Source organism: Ptychodera flava, chromosome 21, assembly GCF_041260155.1.
Source record: "Ptychodera flava strain L36383 chromosome 21, AS_Pfla_20210202, whole genome shotgun sequence".
NCBI classification, from domain to species: Eukaryota; Metazoa; Hemichordata; class Enteropneusta; family Ptychoderidae; genus Ptychodera; species Ptychodera flava.
Window position 1 is genome coordinate 35,332,225 of NC_091948.1, and position 22,907 is coordinate 35,355,131.

At 35.8% G+C, this 22,907-nt stretch overlaps 1 protein-coding gene across 5 annotated transcripts in view; it reads right to left on the minus strand.

The window, feature by feature from the left end:
* LOC139122139 (gonadotropin-releasing hormone II receptor-like) overlaps window positions 1–22,907 on the minus strand; it is a 195,757-nt gene that overhangs the window by 77,523 nt on the left and 95,327 nt on the right. The window contains exon 1 of one of the 5 annotated variants that reach the window (XM_070687556.1): window positions 6,920–7,090. The exons of the other annotated variants lie outside the window; for them this stretch is intronic. The gene's annotated coding sequence lies outside the window, so the exon portion shown is untranslated. Of the gene's footprint in view, window positions 1–6,919; window positions 7,091–22,907 lie in introns of those variants that run through there. 5 annotated transcript variants of the gene reach the window in all.

A 22,907-nucleotide genomic window follows, 5' to 3' on the forward strand; every position in this document is an offset into this window, starting at 1 on the left:
CATAAACTTCATACTTCATCGAGTATCGTGTATTTCAGCCTTTGTGAAGCCATTTTATTGATATTTTCAATTTTGTCTTGGCTTTGTTGTGGAACATGTTGAATCGTCTCCGTGGACATGTAGGCAAAAGTGTGACGGGGTCGAAGTGACTTGGGTACCTGGGGCCGACCAAACCAGTGTGAATTACTGGGGTCAAAGCGGACAGCGGCCGGGATGACGTGTTCCCCAAGCGAGCTACCTTCAGAAGTCTGTTTCATCGCAAAAAACGTCAACTTTTAAAACCCGTCATTTATTTACTGATGTTATTCTCAGCATCACAAACATATACGCCTCTGCTATGTATCACAGCAAATAGTTATATTTGAGCGCCCCGTAAATGGATCCTCGTTTTTTTGCGAACCCGGAAGTGTGTCTTGCTCAATGCATTTCCTACCCATAGCGAGGGAAACTGCCCGCGTTCCCATACTCCCATGCACCCTTTTTCAATGCCAGTGCAACGCCATCTGTGCAAAATTTGTGGTGATATGCTCCCGTGTGATGGAAAACCTCTCTTATTCTAACAATAACGTAGTTGACTTTGGACTTCGATTTCGTAAATGTGATGTCCATGCAGTGAGTTTGGGTTGGCGCGCTTATAATGCAATCTTCGCCGGCCTGCGGTCCGATATCCCGCATTTATTAGCGATATTTATCTGTTTTGACTTGACCAAAGTTGGCAAAACTTGCTATGTACATTAAAGATACTATGATACAAGATTATTGAAAGTCATTTGACATTTTTTTCAGCCAATTCCCAATATGCATATTTAATGAACCTTCCAAATTAGGGATATATACTGGCATTTACTTGATAAATTTGGCGAAACATGCTGTGTACATTGATCATTATACCAGGTTATAACAGTATTGAAAGTCATTTTGCATTTTCATGTCAGCTAATTCATAATTTGCATAAATAGCTAACAAGCTTTCACGGTTTGGCATATAGAGCTTGAAGGACTTGACCAAAGGTAATTACACATGCTATATTGTGATACAATGACAGTACTCAAAGAAATTAATTATTTTTATTTCAGCTAATTACATATTTGAATACTTAATGACCTTTAGAATTGATCTGTGGTGAAATTCATTGTGTTGATCATAACACTTTAAATGTAGCAAAGCATGTAGCAAAGGTTCAAACTTGCACATAAATGCAATATATAATGAAACACGTGAGCATTTTCAGTTCATATCTGGTTAATGAGGTGACATTGAAGCTATGTACTCTGGTAAGGGAACGTTCAGTTATTATGGCCGGGGGTGGGCTGGCAAATTCTTCCTGCGCATCAGTCAAAATAAGTGAACCCTTCTACCCATAGTACCAAAAAATTGATGACCCCCCTTTCAAGATGACAAAAATTTCATGACGCACCCCCCCCCCCAAATTGCTTGAGTAAAGCTGCACACACAAACACCTCGGGGGGGGGTATGGAGTGATAGAATCCAATAAAAAGAGATTAGATTTTTTAAAATGACCTTCCTTACAAACTCACAAGGTGTTAATTCTCAGATTTCCCCTTCTGACTTACTATAATTTTGAAATTACCCCTCAAAGGGGTTGGACAGAAAGTACTGGTGGATCGCAATATTTTTGCGCAAGTGTGTGTGTACAAAATTGTTATATTTGGATTTAATTAAAAATCAGCTGTTGATAATGTTGATTCACTATACATGGTAATGTATGAGAAAACTATGTAATACTCTTTCAATGCAAAACTATATCTATGCATATATATATATATATATATATATATATATTTGATAATTTACATAAATGTACTTAAATGAAATAGGGTTGTTACAACTGGCATGTGGACAAAAAGTTTGACCTTAGAATTTCACCAAAAATGTTCATCAACTATACATGGGAGTCAATGATAAAATTGTGAATAATTTTTTTTCCAATGAAAAACTTGGTATACTTTTGCATATACAGACGTTCAATAATTAACATAATTGTACTTGATTAGAATTTAGAATATGATGGTCAAAGGTGCGTAATATGTGTACAAGAAATGTGATTATAGAATTTCACTGAAAATGTCCATCCACTATACATGGGAGTCTACGAGGAAAGTATGAATATTTTTTTTCCAATACAAAAATAGGTAAACCTGCGTATTTATGTACTCTCGATTATAACATGATATTAATGTACTTGATTAGATTAGGCTGGTAACAAATGGATGTGTCCGCCAGAAATTGGATTTTGGAATTATACCAAAATGTAGAATTCACTGTACATGGGAGTCTATGAGGAAAATATGAATAATTTTTTTCCAATACAATACTATCACAATCTGTGTATTTATACACATTTGATAATTCATTTTTAAGTACCTAGCCTAGGATGGTTTAAGGTTGATATGTGTGCAAGAAATTGGATTTTGGAATTTCATCAAAAAAATTCACCATACCAAATTCACCAAATTCACTATACATTGGAGTCTATGAAAAAACTAAGAACAATTTTTTACAATGCTAAACTAAATTAATTTGTCCTTTTATAGGTGTTTGGTAATTGATACAAATGTGCTTGATTCAAATAGGGTATTTTAAAGTTCAGATGTGGACAACAATAATGATATTGGAATTTCACCTGAGATAATTATTTAACTTTTCATGGTACTAGGAGTCTCAGTACAGGTAACTGTTAAATAATTTCCCTGACAAGACTTGCAATATCTCTAATATGTAAGTAGTAGAAATTGTTCATTGCACTCGGTGCAGTGAGCTTGATTTACAATAAGATAAGCCTCAGAGTTGTCAAGTCAAGATGTTCATGTGACAGATAATTATACTTTTGTTCAGATTTACAGTTGAATAACTTCAGAGAATGAAATCATGCAACGAATCATTTCCACCTCCCAGAATATTTCTGAATACTGATCTTCTTTTTGACGGGAGGGATACTTATGAAAATTAAGTGACCCCCCCTATGAGCTGTTTGAAAAATACATGAACCCCCCCCCTTTGCAGTTTTAAATTTGAGGTGACTCCCCTGGATTTTGCCGGCCCACCCCCTGCCATAATAACTGAACGCTCCTTAAGCTCATGTTTCGATTAGGGCGGGGGTGGGTTGTCAACGCGATGGCCAAGCGACCGGGGCCAGCTTGGTATCTCAGGTGTTTATTTATGTACTCCAGGAAAGCAAAGGATCGATTCTGCAGGCAGTAACGCCTGATAAAATTAATATTCTGCTCTTATAACTTTTTTAAAGAACAGGGCAGTAGATCGAACATTTTCTAGATTCCTGTGAAGCTGCGGATTGTTTACGTTGACTTACTCGACTTTATAGCGGCCGGCTGGTCTGGAGACATTTCACGCTGAGTGAACTGAGGCACAAAATCTACGCTCACAATATTTCCGATGGAATCATTTTCAACAGTAACACTAGACTCTCCATCACTGGCTACCCTCTAGATCAATCATACCAAACAATATTCTATTGCAGGAGTGATCGTCACTTTCCAAATTATAGACAGAACTTGAGATAGATGTCATTCTGCAATAGTGTGTATAGCTACTCCATTCTACACTCATGAACCCCTCCTATGACGTAACAGAAATGAACGCGTCCCGCATGGAGGTTTTTTCATCAAGCCCCAAACATTTTTCATTTTCACAATTATTTGTCAACGGGGAAAAAAGGGAAAAAAGACCACCATTTAGCTTGGAAATAGTATTATTATTTATTGACAAAAATTTTTTAAAAAAATGTTTTCTAGGTGAGATATAATCTTTAAGAAACAATCAAAGACTGGCGGGAAAATTACCACGTGATAGCCACTGTAATTATGTAAGTCTAGAGACGTATTTAACTTTGTAGAGGACTTAGACTAGATACACTACAGATCAGATCTTTGATGGTGAAGGATACTGTCGCCATCTTGTAATAAAGTATAAGGTTGTGTTAAATCTACATCTTGGCGTGTCAGCTTCCGTTACTGAAAGCATTACGATCCAGACTGGCACCTCAACTCGTAATTCCCCTACGAGCGCGACAGAAGCACGCGAATAGCGTAAACGATAAAAATCTTACAAATTTTCTAAGCTAGTACTTTGCCTTGGCGTCGGATGTCAAAGTCGATAATTTTACCATTCTTTAAATGCACGAGAAAACAAAGGGTTATTTTCAGGTAAAACATATCTTGAAAACAATGCTGCTGTGCAATGGGGCTTGCTTAACCAGAATATCAAGGACTGCCTTCAACCGAGCCTGAGGGACAACACTCTACCTGTCCGAACCATGGAACAGCTGTTTTGGATAAAAGAAAATAAGATTTATAAAATAAAACTTTGTAAAACTCTACGAGCTATAAGCAAAATAAAAGCACGCATCAATTGCCTTCTATTTACTTGAAAGAGGTCATTGACTGGCACCCTGTGTTCTGGCAACAGTGATCCGTCTCTGCCAAGACCAGAACCCCTTGGTATGTCTTTCCGTGTCTGATGTCAGCAGAAATATAACGTCATCTGCGCAGAACACCGTTGATTTCTCTTGTGGTAGTATCCACGAACTGATAGAAGAAGATTTCCTGAACGAGACTCAGGAATTATTATCACCAAATCAGAAACTGCAGTTTAAATTCGTCGAAATCAAGAGTTTGTTTGATGGATAAAAAAAATCAAAGAAAAAACCAGAATAAAGCAAAACGGCAGACTACATGAGAGGTAAGCATTTTGCAAGGTGAGTCGACATTTAAGCGTAAACGATTGAATTTTTTTAATTTTTTAACCTAAAATAGCCAGTGCAAAAGGCAAATGTTAATGGAAGAAGCGTGAACAATCAAGATATGTTTGATTTTACGTTTATGAGTTGTACTATCTATCAATATTTTTTGTGTAGGAATATTACGGAGAAAAAACAGACGGAATGTATTGTGACAGTCCTAGAATGTATTTTTATATGGCGAGCTGACTCCCACCCTTTTCAGAGAATTCATTCATTTCGGCGGTCTATGACAAAGCTCATCTATGTATAAACACTAACAGGGCCTGATAATTAATGAATTATTTGAACAGCAGCGTCGCGAGGATTTGCCCTTATACGTCCCAGTGCGCCATCAACCTGTCTTAGCCATTGTCTATACCTGCACAAATACCAACGTGGGATATATTGTCTTATCACATGCACAAGCCAAGTTTGTCGTCTCCGAACAAAAAATACGGGATTTATTCTCTGGTCGTTCTACGTCACGACAACCCGCGTCTATGTCATCAATTTTGGTGCGTCGGACCTTTTTTTTGGTCGATCTTCGGTGTGCTCGTAAATATGTAAACAAACAACATGGCGGCCGATGTTTCTCCCACGATCAAAAATCATGGAATGAAATCGATATTTTCAAAGACTACGACATTACTAATCCGAACAATGTAAACACAAGAGTGTACCACCTGTATATTTCGAAGGAATTACGTGAATAATTTGCGTATACAACGAACTCGAAGCTGGTCGCGTATACCGTGGGTTCCGTACGCATTGCAAACAGGGTCAGGCGCGACGTTTACAGTGTTCGCGCCGTCGAGATTCAGTCGATATTTGTTCCCGAAAAATAGCGTATCTTCGTCTGTGATAAATTTCTAGGACTATGCTATCTTTGAAATAGAGTATAACTTTGCGGAAGCTAGCCTACGTGTAGACCGAGAGCTGTCATTTGCTCCACACACGAACGAACGTGTGCGCTAATGAAACTCACACGACGGACTACTGGAAATGATTGACAACTTGTGCACGGCGTACTGATATTTATTCCTAAAGTAGTTCAAAAGTTTAAACGCGGAATCGTCATGGAAAACTTATTTTATTTTGCAAAATAAACGAATTCTTGGCTTGTGCATGTGATAAGTATATTATTCCCTAATATTTTTCTTCGTTCAGCTCGAAAAATACTCGTGACGTAATGACCGTGTCACCACTCGTCTTCGACTCGTGGTGACACGGTCATTACGTCACTCGTATTTTCCTTCGCTGAACGAAGAAAAATATTAGGGAATAATATCTAAATGTACGTATGTTTTATGACGTTATCTTTGACCTACAATGGAATCAAAGTGACGAAGGCTGTATGAAATGAAGACGTTTAACACTTTCTTACAGCAGGCACAACGAAAAGGTCAAAGAAAATGACCACTGACGTATTTCTGTATCAACTGCTTCTTAACTTGCGCTGTGACGCAACACGGCAAACTGTTGATCAAGGTATGATGAAGTCCGTATTAAATTGAACAAACGAAATCTGAATCGTTAGATTAGGCATGCAGGGGTAATATGAAACAACAGTCGCCATGTACATTGCTTGCAAAATCAATCATTGATTGCTGTCAAAATCGACGAATTTTTTAGAGGCTGTCTAAATGCAATCAAGAAAATATAATTGACGAAAGTGCGTATTACACAGAGTTATTTTTACAATGTGTTGCTCCAACGACCAACTGTGACCGAATATGGTTTGCAGCGTTGTTATCGAATGAAGCCATTCTCTGAATACTAAAGCTTTGGTGGAAGGAGGAGAACATAATAAATGACGGAGTTTCATGTGTTAATGTAGAAAATCATGTGTCCAATACTATTTAGAAAATAGAGTCTTTCCAAATCCTAATTTCTGACTCCGTCTAACAGTATGCGGCCACTTTGCTGTTGTAATTGTTAGTACATTTGTACAGTTACGTTTGTAAAGTAAGCCATGACAATGCGATTCAAAATCACATAGCTGACATTTTGAATACCAAATAATTGTAGTCGTCGATACAAGAATTTTTAGTTATAATTATGACAAATAAATTTAAAACAAAACTATCAGCATTTACACAAGCAATCTGATACAAACAATACCATTAAATTTGAGTGTACAGGTACAACCTAACTTCTTACCTGTACTGCCTTACCATCTCGCTTGACACAAAAAACCATGAACATCAAGACGAGGGATGTGAACTAGTGTCAGAGATGTTCCTAGATGGACTCAGTCTACCCTTGTAGCACTGCAATACGCGATATTTGATAAACCACCTAGATCACTGAGTACCAACTCCTGCCAAACCTTAATAGCGGCCCTGGGTGTGCTGTCATAACTCTATCGGGTAGCTGAAAACTAGTGTTCTTGTGCCCAGTCAATTTTCATCACGTTACGAATCAACGACGACGCATGCGCACCTTTACAGCTGGAGAATGTTAATGTTAGAGTTACGTTTTGTAAATTTCGCCGTTTGGACTTGGACAATTCTACATCGCACCGCACCACAGATGATGCTGAAGACAATCAATACAACAGTGACATTTAATTTCTAATCATTATAAATTATTGAAAAAAAAATAACGTCCCTTGGGCATGACATGCAATCAATAATCTCAAGATGTGCTTGTTTGTTGTTGAGTAGGGTTGAAAAAGTGTAATCTGTTCTGTTCAGCTGGACGTTGTATCCATGGTTATTGCGAGTTGCACACAATTTCTTTCGCCCTACCACTATAATACATTTCGATCCTGACTGGAAGCGGATCAACAAAACTGACTTGTTCTCCATCTTTGAGTGAACTAAATGTCATCTTACCGGTCAGTCATTCCTAAGATTAGAGTAATACTATTTTCCTTGCACGTCAGAGACCTATAAAAGTCTTTAGGGAAGCTGGACTCTGAAAAAACCCCGATCAAATGATTTCAATTTTGACTGGTAAATATTTGTATTGCCTTGTGTGAAAATGTTTGAACCTGCTTGTGATTTTAAGCATGGATAGGTTAAAGGGACCGCAAGACTGCAGAGCAAATGTTTCCCATTTCAAATTGATGGCAGCCATGACTTTTGACCTTTGTAAATGATTTCTGCTTTTATCCTAACATCTTTCTTTCTCTTTGACCAGACAAGTAAGTACGTCCGTTCATCTCAGTGCAGATTTCATTAACTTGGACATTCTCTTCGCAGACTCAAAAAACATCTGGCATACATAGATACCGTAGACTACGGTCATTCTTGAAAGTAGAGACAACTAGATGTAGCTATAAAGTCTGTACTCTAATACTGTAAAGCCAACATTCACGGTCAGAATAGTGGCAGTCAGTCAACACTAATACTTTACTCTGTAGGCTTACAAATATATAGAACTCCTTTAACTGCTAGAAAAATGTCAACTTAAGAGACAAAGTAAATGTTCTAATGTATTATGGCTTGTCACAATTTGAGCAATGCAAGAGACAATAACCAACTATGACAGACTTGTATTTTGCAGGTTAACTCTCAGTATGATCATGAAATATCTTTGAAGTGATATGAATGTAAGTCAAGCTTTACTTTTAAAAAAATGCTATTCTTACTGATAAATTCATTTTCATAGTTGAGAGGGTAATAATATTGAGAGTTGGTTGGTTTGCATATTTTGATTTGGTATTATCACTGTTTTGGTTACCTCATTGAATGAATGCTACATACGACAAACTTTAATCTCCAATAGCAAGCGATGTTTTCTGTATTTTATCTAGCAGACTTATTTTTTACTCGGTAGGATGATTCATTATTCAGTGATTAGTTCATCAATACATCACATACGTGTACGCTGACCCTGATTATTATATTATTGAAAATTAATTTTCAGTCGAATCTGTACTAGTTTTTCTGCGATGCTACATGTATACTGACTTTGTTGTCAGGTCAAATATTTCGATTTATGAAATTTGAATGAGCAGAACAAGAAGTTATAACAAGCAACCTAGCGGCCGATGAAAAGTAGTATGTTTAGTCTAACTATTTGTGACACACGAAGACAAGAGAGTTACAGCTTAAGACACTTTATGCCACTGCAAATACTGTATCGCTATATATAAAAAGAAGCAGAATTTTTAAACTTGAGCATAAACAGTATGGTATTGTCTGCCAACAAAATATTATAATCGGATACGCTTCAAGTTTTAGGTGTCAGACTCTGCTTGCTTGTAAACATGTATTATTTACATGCATTGCAGTCAAAGGCTTTCCAATCATACAGAATGAAGGTCACATAGATTTTATTAAAATGGCCAATTCACTTGTCGACAACATAAATCATCTTTCTCTTTTGGGCAATGTAGATAAAACTAGGGACTGGATGTTTCAACGTGCTTGTAGTGGATTATGAATACTGTTGATACATAAACAATAAAGGAGATTTTGCAACTGATTTAAAGCCAATCATCTGTTTAAGTAAACACCCTGATTCATCATTGTGGAGCAGTGTATTATAACATGACCATTTGAGACAAACGGTAATTTATCTGAATGAATGTTTTTCTCCCAATCCAACATCACTAGCCCTTAAAGGACTCCCATGATAATAAACCATAGCTATTATTTCATATTAACACATCTTAGTTTTCACGTTTTGGCTCATTGGCACAAAGTGACGTCAACGATAAGCTTAATAATTTTCCATGTAGAGATAAACATACACTACATTATTGCATAAATTGTCAGTCTCTGAAATAGCCCTTTTATGCGACAATGTAAGAAATTACCTTATGAAGGAACTGTTTCCTTTCCTATTCGGTGTGATATCTGTGTCTTATTCACACTGTCCGTCTTATTTGTGCCCCTTCACATTTTCTCCCCAATTCCCCTGCCATTTATCGTGCTCGTTCCAGAACTACGCACTAACAGATCACATTACCACACCTCCTTAGATCATTGACAAAATGCACCTAGCAATAGTTTTGTCAATCGCCAGCAACACGCTAACATATCTTTGGTTAGATTTTGTGCTAAACGCGCACTTCACGCTGACAGTAGATTGCCTTATCATCATTAAACTTAACCGTGATGCAACATGGAGTCCTCACTCCGCGTCTGCGTTTGTACTTATCGAAACTTCAGGCATCACTCTCACGGAGAGAAAATAACTGAATTTTCCACTTCTGATCCAGCAGGTAGTGCAGTGTAATAAGCGTAATATAATTGAAGGCTCTGTGGTAACATTGTCTGGACTAGCTCGGTGAAAGAAATAAGTCAATTGCAGCTACGGAACCTTGCAATCTTTTGATAAAGTTAATTAAAGAAAGAAGTAATATCTTTGCTTAGTTTGTCAGGGAAAGACATCTAAATTCTGTTATCTGAAAGATACCATATTACGATACAACTGATCAAAGGCCGTGTAGAACTGTGGCGGTCAAGATCAACCATGTGACTCCAGCCCTACACCTCACAATGTCAAATTAAGGTTAAGTTCATCTTCATTTAACATAATTATTACATTAAGGAATGCTTTGACACGCTATTCATATATACACTATACATTATCATTTATTAGTTGCCAATCAAGTCTTTGATGGAGTGTCGATATTATATCTTGACTGAATGATATAAACACAACATTGGCTTATAGTGATGTGATAGTGACGTACTTGTAGATAGTAGTTTACCTGTGATAGTGACATACTTGTAGACAATAGTTTAACTAACTGTGGTACCTCAGAGTTATCATGTCCAGCTCGTCTCAAAGGTTGCAATATGACATCACAGTCAATGGATTTTTGGGTCCACACTGGAAAGGAAGAACTTGTCAGCGAAACAAAAATACAAAAAACACGTGCATACACCTACATATGCCAACAAAGAGAGAAATTGTCGGATAGATAAGAAACAAGAGCTCAGAGGCGTTTGATCATCTATTCAAAATAAATGAATTATGTATGATATTTGTCACAGAGTGATTTCTGAGTAAATTTGTGAACGAACCCTGAATTCTTGTAATAAAAAACTTCAAAAAGTCAGCATTGGACCAGGCGTAGCCAAAAGCCTATGAAACTTTTAATATTTAGTAATTCCTTCGTGTTATTTTAGGGATTTTTATTAGGTGAGAGCGTAAAGTATAAAGATATACATCAGGTTTATTCATATATCAGGGAACGCTACTGAAAAGAAGGTAACTCCGTGACTCCTCAGCTCGGTCTGATTGATAGACAAAATATTTCTGTAAATGAGGTACTCCCAAGAGAATATAATTGACTCTATATCCTGCTAAGCCCATTGCGGGTTTTTCGACGGCATGTAGCGGTGTAGTCGTTGTGTCCATAACGCATAATCAATCTACCCTCCCCCCCCCCATGTGTATCGTTCTTGGTAGGCGGGAAAATTAGATCCTGATTACCATTCGTTTGGCATGAAACATATTGTAAGAGACAAATTTAGGTAGTTCATTTTACGCGAGGACGTTTCACCGTAGAATGAAAAACTACGTTATGGAAAAATTCCTGTGCCGTACAAAATTTAATCTTAACCCAGGTAAAATATAAATCGACGAAAAGTATTTATGGAAATACAATTTTCCTGCAGAAAACAAAGCAAACAATGATCACAAATAGATGAGCATATTGGTCTCTTTTTTATCCGAGACGGTTCATAAATGAATGAGTAACGAATACACTTGGCTTTCAGTGAGTGCATACCAATTACCACTCCTAGCAAGTCATACAGGCACCGAAGAAAGAGCCGATTCAGAAATGTACGTCAACAGTTCTTACATCAAACATAGCAAAGAAGCGCCACGTAAAATTTTGTGTCACCGTTACTTCTCGACTTCTGGCTGCCTTTAGAATTCACTCATGTCTTCCTGTTAGGGATACCACTAAGTCGGCAGCTAATGTTTATGTTTTGAATCAGATCTACTAACCCATTTGTGTCTGTTTTTACATCCTTTATGTTTTTGTATGGGAAACTTTTAAGCTCACGTGTTCTCACACGTGACCTAATGTTGCAGCGATGTCTGTCTGTCTGTCTGTGTGCCCAATATGTGAAAGCGGCCCATCAGATCAGAATCAAATCTGGCACATAGATTCAGTTTGCAAATGGCAAGAACTGATTAGTTTTTGGTGGGTGTGGCTTGCTTACTTTTTGCTCATTTGCATAATTAATGATTTTAGAAAAACGGATATACATTGAGAACGACTGCAAACAAGTAGATGAGATTTGCTGCAAATGTTGATCACACCAAGATATATCAGCCCTGAGAGGCATTAAGGGGTGATATGAAAGAAAGTTGCTGATTTGCATATTTAATGAACTTTCCTAATTAGGGATCTATATCTGATTGATTTGATCAAAATTGACAAAACTTGGCATATATATTGAAGATACTATAATTTAACATTATTGAAAGTCGTTAAGCATTTTAAATTCAGCCAATTCCTGATTTGCATGTTTAATGAAGTTTCCTAATTAGGGATATATATCTCAATTGACTGGACCAAAGTTGACGAAACTTGCTACATATATCGAAGATACTATGACACAACATTCTTGAGAGTCATTAAGCATTTTCACTTCAGCCAATTCCTTATTTGAATATTAAATAAACTTTTGAAATTAGAGATATATATTTGAATTGACTTGACCAAAGATGTTGTAACTTGCTATGTACATCAAAGATACTATGATATAACATTATTGAAAGTCAAAAGGCATTTTTACTTCAGCCAATTTCTTATTTGCGTATTTAATCAATTTTCCTAATTAGGGATATATCAGAATTGACTTGATCAAGGTTGATGAAACTTGCTATGTACATTAAAGATACTATGATACAATATTATTGAAAGTCATTACGCCTTTTCACTTTAGCCAAATCCTAATTTGTATATTTAATGAACTTTCTTAATAAGGGATATATACCTGAAAAAATTTGACCAAAATTGATTAAACTTGATATGTACATTGTTGATACTATCATACAACATTGTTGAAAGTCATTGAGCATTTTCAATTCATGCAATTCATAATTTGCATATTTAATGAACTTTCCTAATTAGGGATATTTATCTGAATTGAGATAGACCAATGTTGATGAAACCTGCTGTGTACATTAAAGATACCATAATACAACGCTATTGAAAGTCATTGAACATTTTTACTTCAGAAAATTCCTAATTTGGATATATAATGAACTTTCCTAATTAGGGATATATACCGGGATTTACTTCAAAGTCGGCAAAACATGTTATGTACATTGATGAATATACCTGTTAAAACAATATTTAAAATCATTTTCGCATTTTCATGTCAACTAATTTATAATTTGCATATCTAATGAGCTTTCACAGTTCGACATATATAGCTTGGAGGACTTGACCAAAGTCAATTACACTTGCTATATAAAGTGGTGATTTAATGACAGCAGTCAAAGAAATTTAGTATTTTTATTTCAGCTAATTACATATTTGTATTCTTAATGACCGTTAAGAATTAATGTATTGTGAATATTGTTCATGATGTTGATCATAATACTTTAAATGAAGTTGCAAACATGTGGCAAAGGTTCGAATTTACACATAACTGCAATATATAATGAAACACGTGGGTATTTTCAGTTCATATCTGGTTATATTTTAATGTTACCCCTAGGCCCCATAATCTCAGTTAGAAAAAATATGTAACTGGTTACACTTACAGAAACACTTTAAACTGCTATACCAACAGACAATATGATCGTGAACTATTTAGGACTGAATATAAACATATTTGTTTCAAGCTGGAAGGTTCAGAAAGTTCAAAGTCCTTATCATAGGCCTTTCATGTGAAGTATGGCAAAAGGTAGTAAATAGAGCAAGTTTTCCCCAAGGACTGTGCTTGAAATTAAGAGAGAATATATATCGATAATTGATGAGACAGATCGCGGCAATAAAATAGAACCAGTTACATGGTGAAGAATTCTACAGTAAAATATGGAAATCTTACGTCGAAGGGAACTAACTCGTGGAAAATGAGTTCGATTACGGCATTGAAATCTCCTCAGGAGCGAATACAAAGACTACCTATAGGTATCGATGATTAATTTAACAGCAAGATATAAGTATGCTTTATTGAATGTAATATTCTTTGACTGTTCAGATTCTAGCGCTGAAAGGTTCTTTCTGCTGCAGAGTCTTAACGTTGTTATCTACCTAAAGCTGGCAATAACTTGGTTATTAACTTCAAAATTTAATAAGATATGCTGCACGGATAATCAGTGCAATTTAGAAGCGAACATAGCATTCTTAATAAAATGTTGTAATTTTATTAAGTTGCCATGCCTTCAAGACTTGAATATCATACACTATTGTTTAATATTGCAGAAACTCTACCCGAAGGAAAATTCTTGACTTTTTTCATTTTGAGTGTCTTGCATGATAAATTATATTGCCGCGTGGACGTTATTTGAGGCAATAATGGTTGAACATTAAGGTGTAACATTGGGATTATTACCCTCACATGACTTTATTTTCTCGGCTACTCAACGGCGTTCAAGGCATACAAATGGTCATTTACAAAATTAGTTCCCATTTCGATGGTTTTAAGTTGTTTCGCTCAAATAAATGTCGATCATAATTCAATGTATGTCGAAATCTATTTGATACTGTACAGATCTAAATGACATATTGGTGATGGATTCGGAGTCAATTTATTCCAGGTGTCCAAACGCAGGTAAGGGCACATTAAAGCCAGTGGCTGATTATCATTTCCTATATCAGTCAAGGCTGTTGAAAATCATCTATTTCCGTTCGTACATTCTAACGATGATGTAGATCAATGTACAGCGACTTAGTTGATGAAGGATTAACGTGAATGTGATGAGCGTCTTATGTGAAACTATAGTGACCTTTGCTCATTTAGTACATTAAAGCAATGTGTCACTTCTTATTCTTGACAGGTTTTTCTTGGTAGTTATCCAATATCTTCTACATAATTGCAGACATGCTGTTTTCTGAATCAGTGCATAGATACGGCTTTGTCGTTACACAAATATGCCATTGCCTTTATTTATTTGTCGCAGCTGTAGTCGAAAGCACATTTAACAGATTAGGCGCCCTGCGTCCGTCGCCAGCCTGAGCATTTCACACATGCATGAACGGAATGTAGCTGCCACTGGTCAATTCGAGTTGTTGCAATTTGCGTATGTCAAGTATCATTACTCATACACGGCTCTATCTCCATCTCTGATCTCTGCATTAGGACCCATATTATTTCTTGTGTACACGAGACAGTTTGTCACTCAATACGATCTATATGTATGTATGTATGTATGTATGTATGTTCAAATTGTGAACCGGTGTCTTCAGACGTCTCCGACTCGGAATTCGACCGCTACTCTGGTGACCATCTGTATGAAAATTCCAGCCAATCAGTGACAGCGAACAATGAAGAACAGCCAGGACCATTTGACCAGCTGTATCGCAAGGGTTTGAAAATTGTTCATTTGAATGTACAATCAATTACAAACAAATTAGATGAGCTGAGAGTACTGTTGACTGACTTAAAAAGCAAAATTTCCATTATGGCAATGACAAATCATGGCTGAACAGTAAAATTGCAGATGAATGTTTATTCATTGAGGGATATGATTTTGTTCGAAGAGATAGATCACAATTTACTTCAACTAAGTGTCGGGGAGGTGGTGTCATTGTCTATGTGTCCAATAATATTACATATAAACGCAGACATGACCTAGAGCTCAGCCATATTGAAATGGTAGCTATGGAAATCATTCAACCCAAAGTTAAACCAATTTTACTGCTAACAGCTTATAGACCACCTGATAATGATATCACTAATTGGTTGGAATCATTTGAATTGATAATGAGTATTATTAGCCACGAGCATAGTGAATGTATAATTCTTGGCGATTTTAATGTGGATATTCAGGGCAATGACCTCAAAAGCGAGCAATGGAAACGCTTTTTTGAAGTTGACTATGGTTATACACAATTGATCAATCAACCAACAAGAATTAAAAGCAACACGAGCTCACTAATTGACCATATTTTTGTTTCTCATCCAGAAACTATAACCCAGTCTTTTGTACCTCAATACCAAATAAGTGACCATTTACCAGTTTGTGTGACTCGTAGGTTAGCAGGCCATACTAAAAATAAACATGACACCATATGGTATCGCAGCATGAAAATTTTGATGCGGATACTTTTTTGTCAGACTTACAATCTATGCCCTGGTCCACATTGGAATCGATTGAATGTCCAGAAAAAATGTTGAGTTCATGGATGGAGTTCTTTTTAACAGTCTTGGATAAGCACGCTCCTATTAAAGAAAAACGTGTACGTCATCCATGTCGACCCGAATGGTGGAATTCAGAAATAGCAGACGCCATTCGCACTCGTGACAAAATTAATAAGAACAACAACTTTGAGACTTACAAATATTGGCGATCAAGAGTGAAGAAATTGATATTCAGTGCTAAACGTTGCCATTATAACAATCTCCTTTCAAACGATCAGAAGGACATTCATAAATTTTGGAGGGCTTTTAAAGACATTGTACCGCCAAAGAAAGTAGTTAGCTCTGATAAATTCCTTATTGACCAAAATTATGTCAGTGATCCATCTGTGATAGCAAATTCGTTTAATAATTACTTCAAGTCTGTCGTAGATGACTTGTTATTGGCGAACAGCTTGATTTCAAACCCCAACAACAGCCACGACAACTTAGCGAGCTAGTCGAAATGCGCAAAAGTCCCGTTTCATTTTTTGATATTCCACTTATAACAATGGATTATGTCACGTGTCAATTATTTTCCTTAAGTTTAAATAAGTCAACGGGTACTGACTGCATTCCAGCAAAATTTCTCCGTTTGTCAGCAGGTGTAATTGCACCTTCTCTCACAAATGTCCTCAATTGCTGTATTTCAAAAGCATACTTCCCGTCTGTTGGAAAGTAGCAAGAGTTACACCTATTCATAAGAAAGGGTCAAAGGATATATTAAGTAACTACAGACCAATTAGTATTCTGCCTGTTCTTTCTAAAATCTTTGAACGTCATATTCACAATAGTTTTAATTCTTACATGGAATATAACAACCTTTTTCTCAATAACCAATCGGGTTTCCGAGCAGGCCATTCCTGTGAAACTGCGCTGACTACTTTGGTAAGCAGTTGGTCACTTGACATTGATCAAGGAAATGTGATTGGTGCTGTCCTGTTAGATTTAAGTAAGGCATTCGATCTTGTCAATCATAATGTTTTACTTTCAAAACTTAAGCTTTACGGATGTACAGATCATGCACTGTCACTTTTTAAATCCTATTTGACTTCACGAAAACAATTTGTAAAATTCCAAGGTCGCTGTTCTAATATCACAAATTTGGAGGTTGGCGTTCCACAGGGATCGATTCTCGGCCCTCTACTATTCATTACCTACGTCAATGATTTGCCACTGTATTTGAAAAACTCAAAATCAACATCATTTGCTGATGACACCACAATTTATGTTACTGGTAATAATATTGGAAAAATTACGGCGGCACTTAACACAGATCTTACGAACATGCGTGACTGGTGCTTGAACAATAGATTATGTATAAATGCAAACAAATCAAAGTCTATGTTAATAGCATCTGCGCACAAACGTTCTCACTTGAATGCGCAGTCTCTGTCTGTTTCTGTAAATAATATAAATTTAGACTGTGCTAAGAGCGAAAAACTACTTGGTGTCATGATAAACCATACACTGGATTGGTCTGACCATATCCGATCGATTGAATCTACAGTTAAGCCCAAATTATATCTTTTATCAAGAGTCAAACGATTCTTGACTCTACATTCAAGGAAGATATTTTATTGTAGTTTTATTTTACCTTACCTTTGTTACTGCTCTATTGTTTGGGGTTCAACATCAAATACTAATTTACAGATTTTAGAGCGTCTACAAAGACGTGCAATTCGTATTATTCTCGATACTGATTCCAGAGTACCAACCAAGGATCTTTATCATAGATTAAGATGGTTACCACTCGCTTTTAAAATTCAATTAAACAGGCTGGTCCTAGTTTTTAAAGCTAAGAAAAAGCTCGCACCAAGCAATATTAATGAACTTTTTAACGAATACCGTCCTTCGAGAAACCTACGATCTGCAAATAAGCATCTTTTAGATATTCCAAGAGCAAGAACAGAGTTTTTCAGAAGGTCTTTTCAAGTAACAGGTGCAATTGAATTTAATAATTTACCTTTTTATCTTAGGGAGCTGGAAGATGTTAATGATTTTAAAAAGGCTTGTCATAATTATTTATTAACCAAGTACATCGAAACTTGTTAATGCTGATTTCACACGCACTGTATCATTTCTTGCGTGATTTGTACTGTGTTTCTTTTAATGTTTGATTGTATTTGTGTTTCGTTTCTTTTTGTGTCTCGACCTTCATGAAAAGAGGTTTTCGTAACCTATGGAGTTATCGAGATTAATAAATAAAGTTTAAATAAATAAATAAATAAATATATGTACGTATGTATGTATGTATGTATGTATGTATGTATGTATGTATGTATGTATGTATGTATGTATGTATGTATGTATGTATGTATGTGTGTGTGTGTGCATCTATGTATGCATGTGTGTATCTATGTATGTGTGTATCTATACATATATCTATGTATTTATTGACTCATGTGGCCATTGCGGAGCTATTTTGTTGTGAACGGTCATGTCCAAATTAATTAATCATTCATTTGCAGGCACATTGGTTATGCCGTCATATATCATACGATTGCTGACCTGCAGTTTTGTTAAATTGTTCACATATTCAAAACTCACCTCCTCATTACTTGTTTAACATACCCAGACTGAGTTCATTCAAAGCTATATTGCATGGATGATGAATAATCCCTGTTAATGGCGTTCCAAAGCTGTTGTGATTTATAGAGTGGATTTACTTCACTACTGCGACCTAGGCTGCAAGTAGCATAGCCAGTTTTATATTCGTTTCGATCAAACTTGCGCACATCACACCTTACGTACCCAACCGTGTAGTGTTCTTGTTCTGACTAATGTACATGCATTATACAGGCATGTGCTGTATTACCCCTATTTGTAACAATCAACCCTATTTGTAACAAAATTTAATTTTCAAAAAAATGTTGCCGTATATGTTGAAATATTAATAAAATATGCATATTTGTATGTTTGAGGTCAATTTTCTTTTTTTTTTCCTTGTCAAAACTCATTTTTCCGAAACTGCTTTTTGTTACAAATTGGGTTGATTGTTACAAATAGGGTTGACATGTGTCAACCCTATTTGTAACAATCAACCCTATTTGTAACAAAACCTAAATTTCAAAGAAACTTGGCCGTATTTGATGAAATCTTGATGAAATATACATATCAGTATGTTCGGGGGCAATTTTCTTTGTTTTCCTTGTTGAAACTCATTTTTCCGAAAATGCTCGTGAGATTAAATTTCGTTGTGCAGGTTCCTAGGGATAAGAGCCCTACTCGTAAGATATAATCAAGTCGTGCAGATACATGCCAAAGGTTTGTTTTGGGGCAATTTTCACCATTTTCGGTCAAAAATGTTAAAAATCTTGTTTTCTGACCGAAATCATACTAAACCTATATGGGGTTAACTTTTGTTACAAATTGGGTTGATTGTTACAAATAGGGTTGACGTGTCAACCCTATTTGTAACAATCAACCCTATTTGTAACAAAATTTAATTTTAAAAAAAATTTTGCCGTATATGTTGAAATATTAATAAAATATGCATATTTGTATGTTTGAGGGCAATTTTCTTTTTTTTTTCCTTGTCAAAACTCATTTTTCCGAAACTGCTTTTGTTACAAATTGGGTTGATTGTTACAAATAGGGTTGACATGTGTCAACCCTATTTGTAACAATCAACCCTATTTGTAACAAAACCTAAATTTCAAAGAAACTTGGCCGTATTTGATGAAATCTTGATGAAATATACATATTAGTATGTTCGGGGGCAATTTTCTTTGTTTTCCTTGTTGAAACTCATTTTTCCGAAAATGCTCGTGAGATTAAATTTCGTTGTGCAGGTTCCTAGGGATAAGAGCCCTACTCGTAAGATATAATCAAGTCGTGCAGATACATGCCAAAGGTTTGTTTTGGGAAATTTTCACCATTTTCGGTCAAAAATGTTAAAAATCTTGTTTTCTGACCGAAATCATACTAAACCTATATGGGTTAACTTTTGTTACAAATTGGGTTGATTGTTACAAATAGGGTTGACGTGTCAACCCTATTTGTAACAATCAACCCTATTTGTAACAAAATTTAACCAACTTGAAACAAAACCTAATTTTCTACAAAACTTGGCCGTATTTGATGAAATCTTGATGAAATGTGCATATTAGTATGTTTTGGGCAATTTTTATTTTTTCCTTGTCGAAACTCATTTTTTCCGAAAATGCTCGTTAGATTAACTTTCGTTGTGCAGGTTGCCTAGTATAAGAGGCCTACTCGTAAGATATAATCGAGTTGTGCAGATAGGTTTGTTTTGGGGCAATTTTCACCAATTTCGGTCAAAAAAGTTAAAAATCTTGTTTTCTGACCGAAATCATACTAAACCTATATTGGGTTAACTTTTGTTACAAATTGGGTTGATTGTTACAAATAGGGTTGACGTGTCAACCCTATTTGTAACAATCAACCCTATTTGTAACAAAATTTAACCAACTTGAAACAAAACCTAATTTTCTACAAAAATAATCGCAATCATACCAATCCATAATCCAATAACACTAGGTCAAAATTTGTAACAAAAGTTAACCCAATATAGGTTTAGTATGATTTCGGTCAGAAAACAAGATTTTTAACATTTTTGACCGAAATTGGTGAAAATTGCCCCAAAACAAACCTATCTGCACAACTCGATTATATCTTACGAGTAGGCCTCTTATACTAGGCAACCTGCACAACGAAAGTTAATCTAACGAGCATTTTCGGAAAAAACGAGTTTCGACAAGGAAAAAATAAAAATTGCCCAAAACATACTAATATGCACATTTCATCAAGATTTCATCAAATACGGCCAAGTTTTGTAGAAAATTAGGTTTTGTTTCAAGTTGGTTAAATTTTGTTACAAATAGGGTTGATTGTTACAAATAGGGTTGACACGTCAACCCTATTTGTAACAATCAACCCAATTTGTAACAAAAGTTAACCCCATATAGGTTTAGTATGATTTCGGTCAGAAAGCAAGATTTTTAACATTTTTGACCGAAAATGGTGAAAATTTCCCCAAAACAAACCTTTGGCATGTATCTGCACGACTTGATTATATCTTACGAGTAGGGCTCTTATCCCTAGGAACCTGCACAACGAAATTTAATCTCACGAGCATTTTCGGAAAAATGAGTTTCAACAAGGAAAACAAAGAAAATTGCCCCCGAACATACTAATATGTATATTTCATCAAGATTTCATCAAATACGGCCAAGTTTCTTTGAAATTTAGGTTTTGTTACAAATAGGGTTGATTGTTACAAATAGGGTTGACACATGTCAACCCTATTTGTAACAATAAACCCAATTTGTAACAAAGCAGTTTCGGAAAAATGAGTTTTGACAAGGAAAAAAAAGAAAATTGACCTCAAACATACAAATATGCATAGTTTATTAATATTTCAACATATACTGCAAAGTTTTTTTGAAAATTAAATTTTGTTACAAATAGGGTTGATTGTTACAAATAGGGTAATACAGGCATGTGCCCCAAAGAATTCTACAATTTTGTAACTACAAGTGAAAATTTGTTTGTTCAGAAAGTAAGAGAGCACGGGAATCAGTACGGTGGTAAATACCACAGTTATAACAGATGATTATAAATTTGGTTAAAATAAAGAGAAATGAGAACAGAATGCAGAATTGAGAATGGTGTTTCATAGCTTCATATTTTCCATTTCAAACTCACTATCAAGATCCAGAGTGTACTGTGAAGAAACTGAGTTATAGAAATCACAGAGTATGGAGTAGTCTTATGAATCTGCATATGACCCCTTCCCATTTCCCTGTGATCTCTGATAATAGTATTGTGCAAGGTAGTCAAGCTGATTTCAAACCATTTGGCAAGGAAACAGTATGGAGCCTAGTATTGACCTTCCATTCCAAATAAAGGTTAGCTGATACTTGAAAAATTGAAGAGTCGACGATGTGACTTCACTGTTGAAGTGCACCGTTCATTGTCTCAAATTATAAGCGTTTTACTGAATTCAAGTAGAGCAAGGCCTAGATTCAGCAAAAATCTGTTTTTCCTATTAATGTTTTTTCAGAGATAAAATTTGAGTATGCCTATGCCTTGATATCAATGAATGCAACTTTTCAACAAGTTACTAATCTGCAGCTGTCCATGTAATTTGGACAACGGACACATATATGAAATATGCTGCGTAAAATTCAGTGGGAGAGGCACGGGCGAAACGCTGCATAGTTTCTTTGTAATTGTCCACGTCTGAGGTCAGAAAGTAAATTTGATTCCAAACTGTTAACATCTGTTGAAAGTGTGATTTCCAATTTTGAACTCATCAGAAAGCCAGATATTGACAGGTGTATGGCACTTCTATTCTGGATCGTGACTTGGAAGACAGTTATAAAATAGCCATGTCCATCTTTCTCACTAATAAACAACCGTCAACGACAGATGCATTTGCAATAAATAGATTCCCATGGACGAGACAAAGCATTTCGCAAACCTGATTCATAATTCCATAATACTCCCGGGAAGCAAAAGGAAGCAATCGTACGTATGCGTAGAAATATTTAAATTTGTTAGTTGCCATGGTGATATCACATGTCTTGGACTAATTCAAATTTCTTCGCTTGCCTGGTTGACCGCAGATCATAGATACTGGAGCTTGCTTCACTATCAAAAGAAGATAGCCATAGTTTGTTATGAGCTGTAAACTTTAAACAATTTGAAAGTGTAGAATTTCTTACGGGCAAAGGTTTACAATTTTAAAATTATTACTGAACCATTCTGCACCGATACACATTGATGAAATATTACGTTCGATTTCTGCAACTTTTAAGAGTTTTCTTCTTCCTGCACAAACATGTGAATCATTGATTAAGCCTGTTTGATATTCTCATCAGCCCCTTGCCATCAATTGCGTTTGTTTCCTT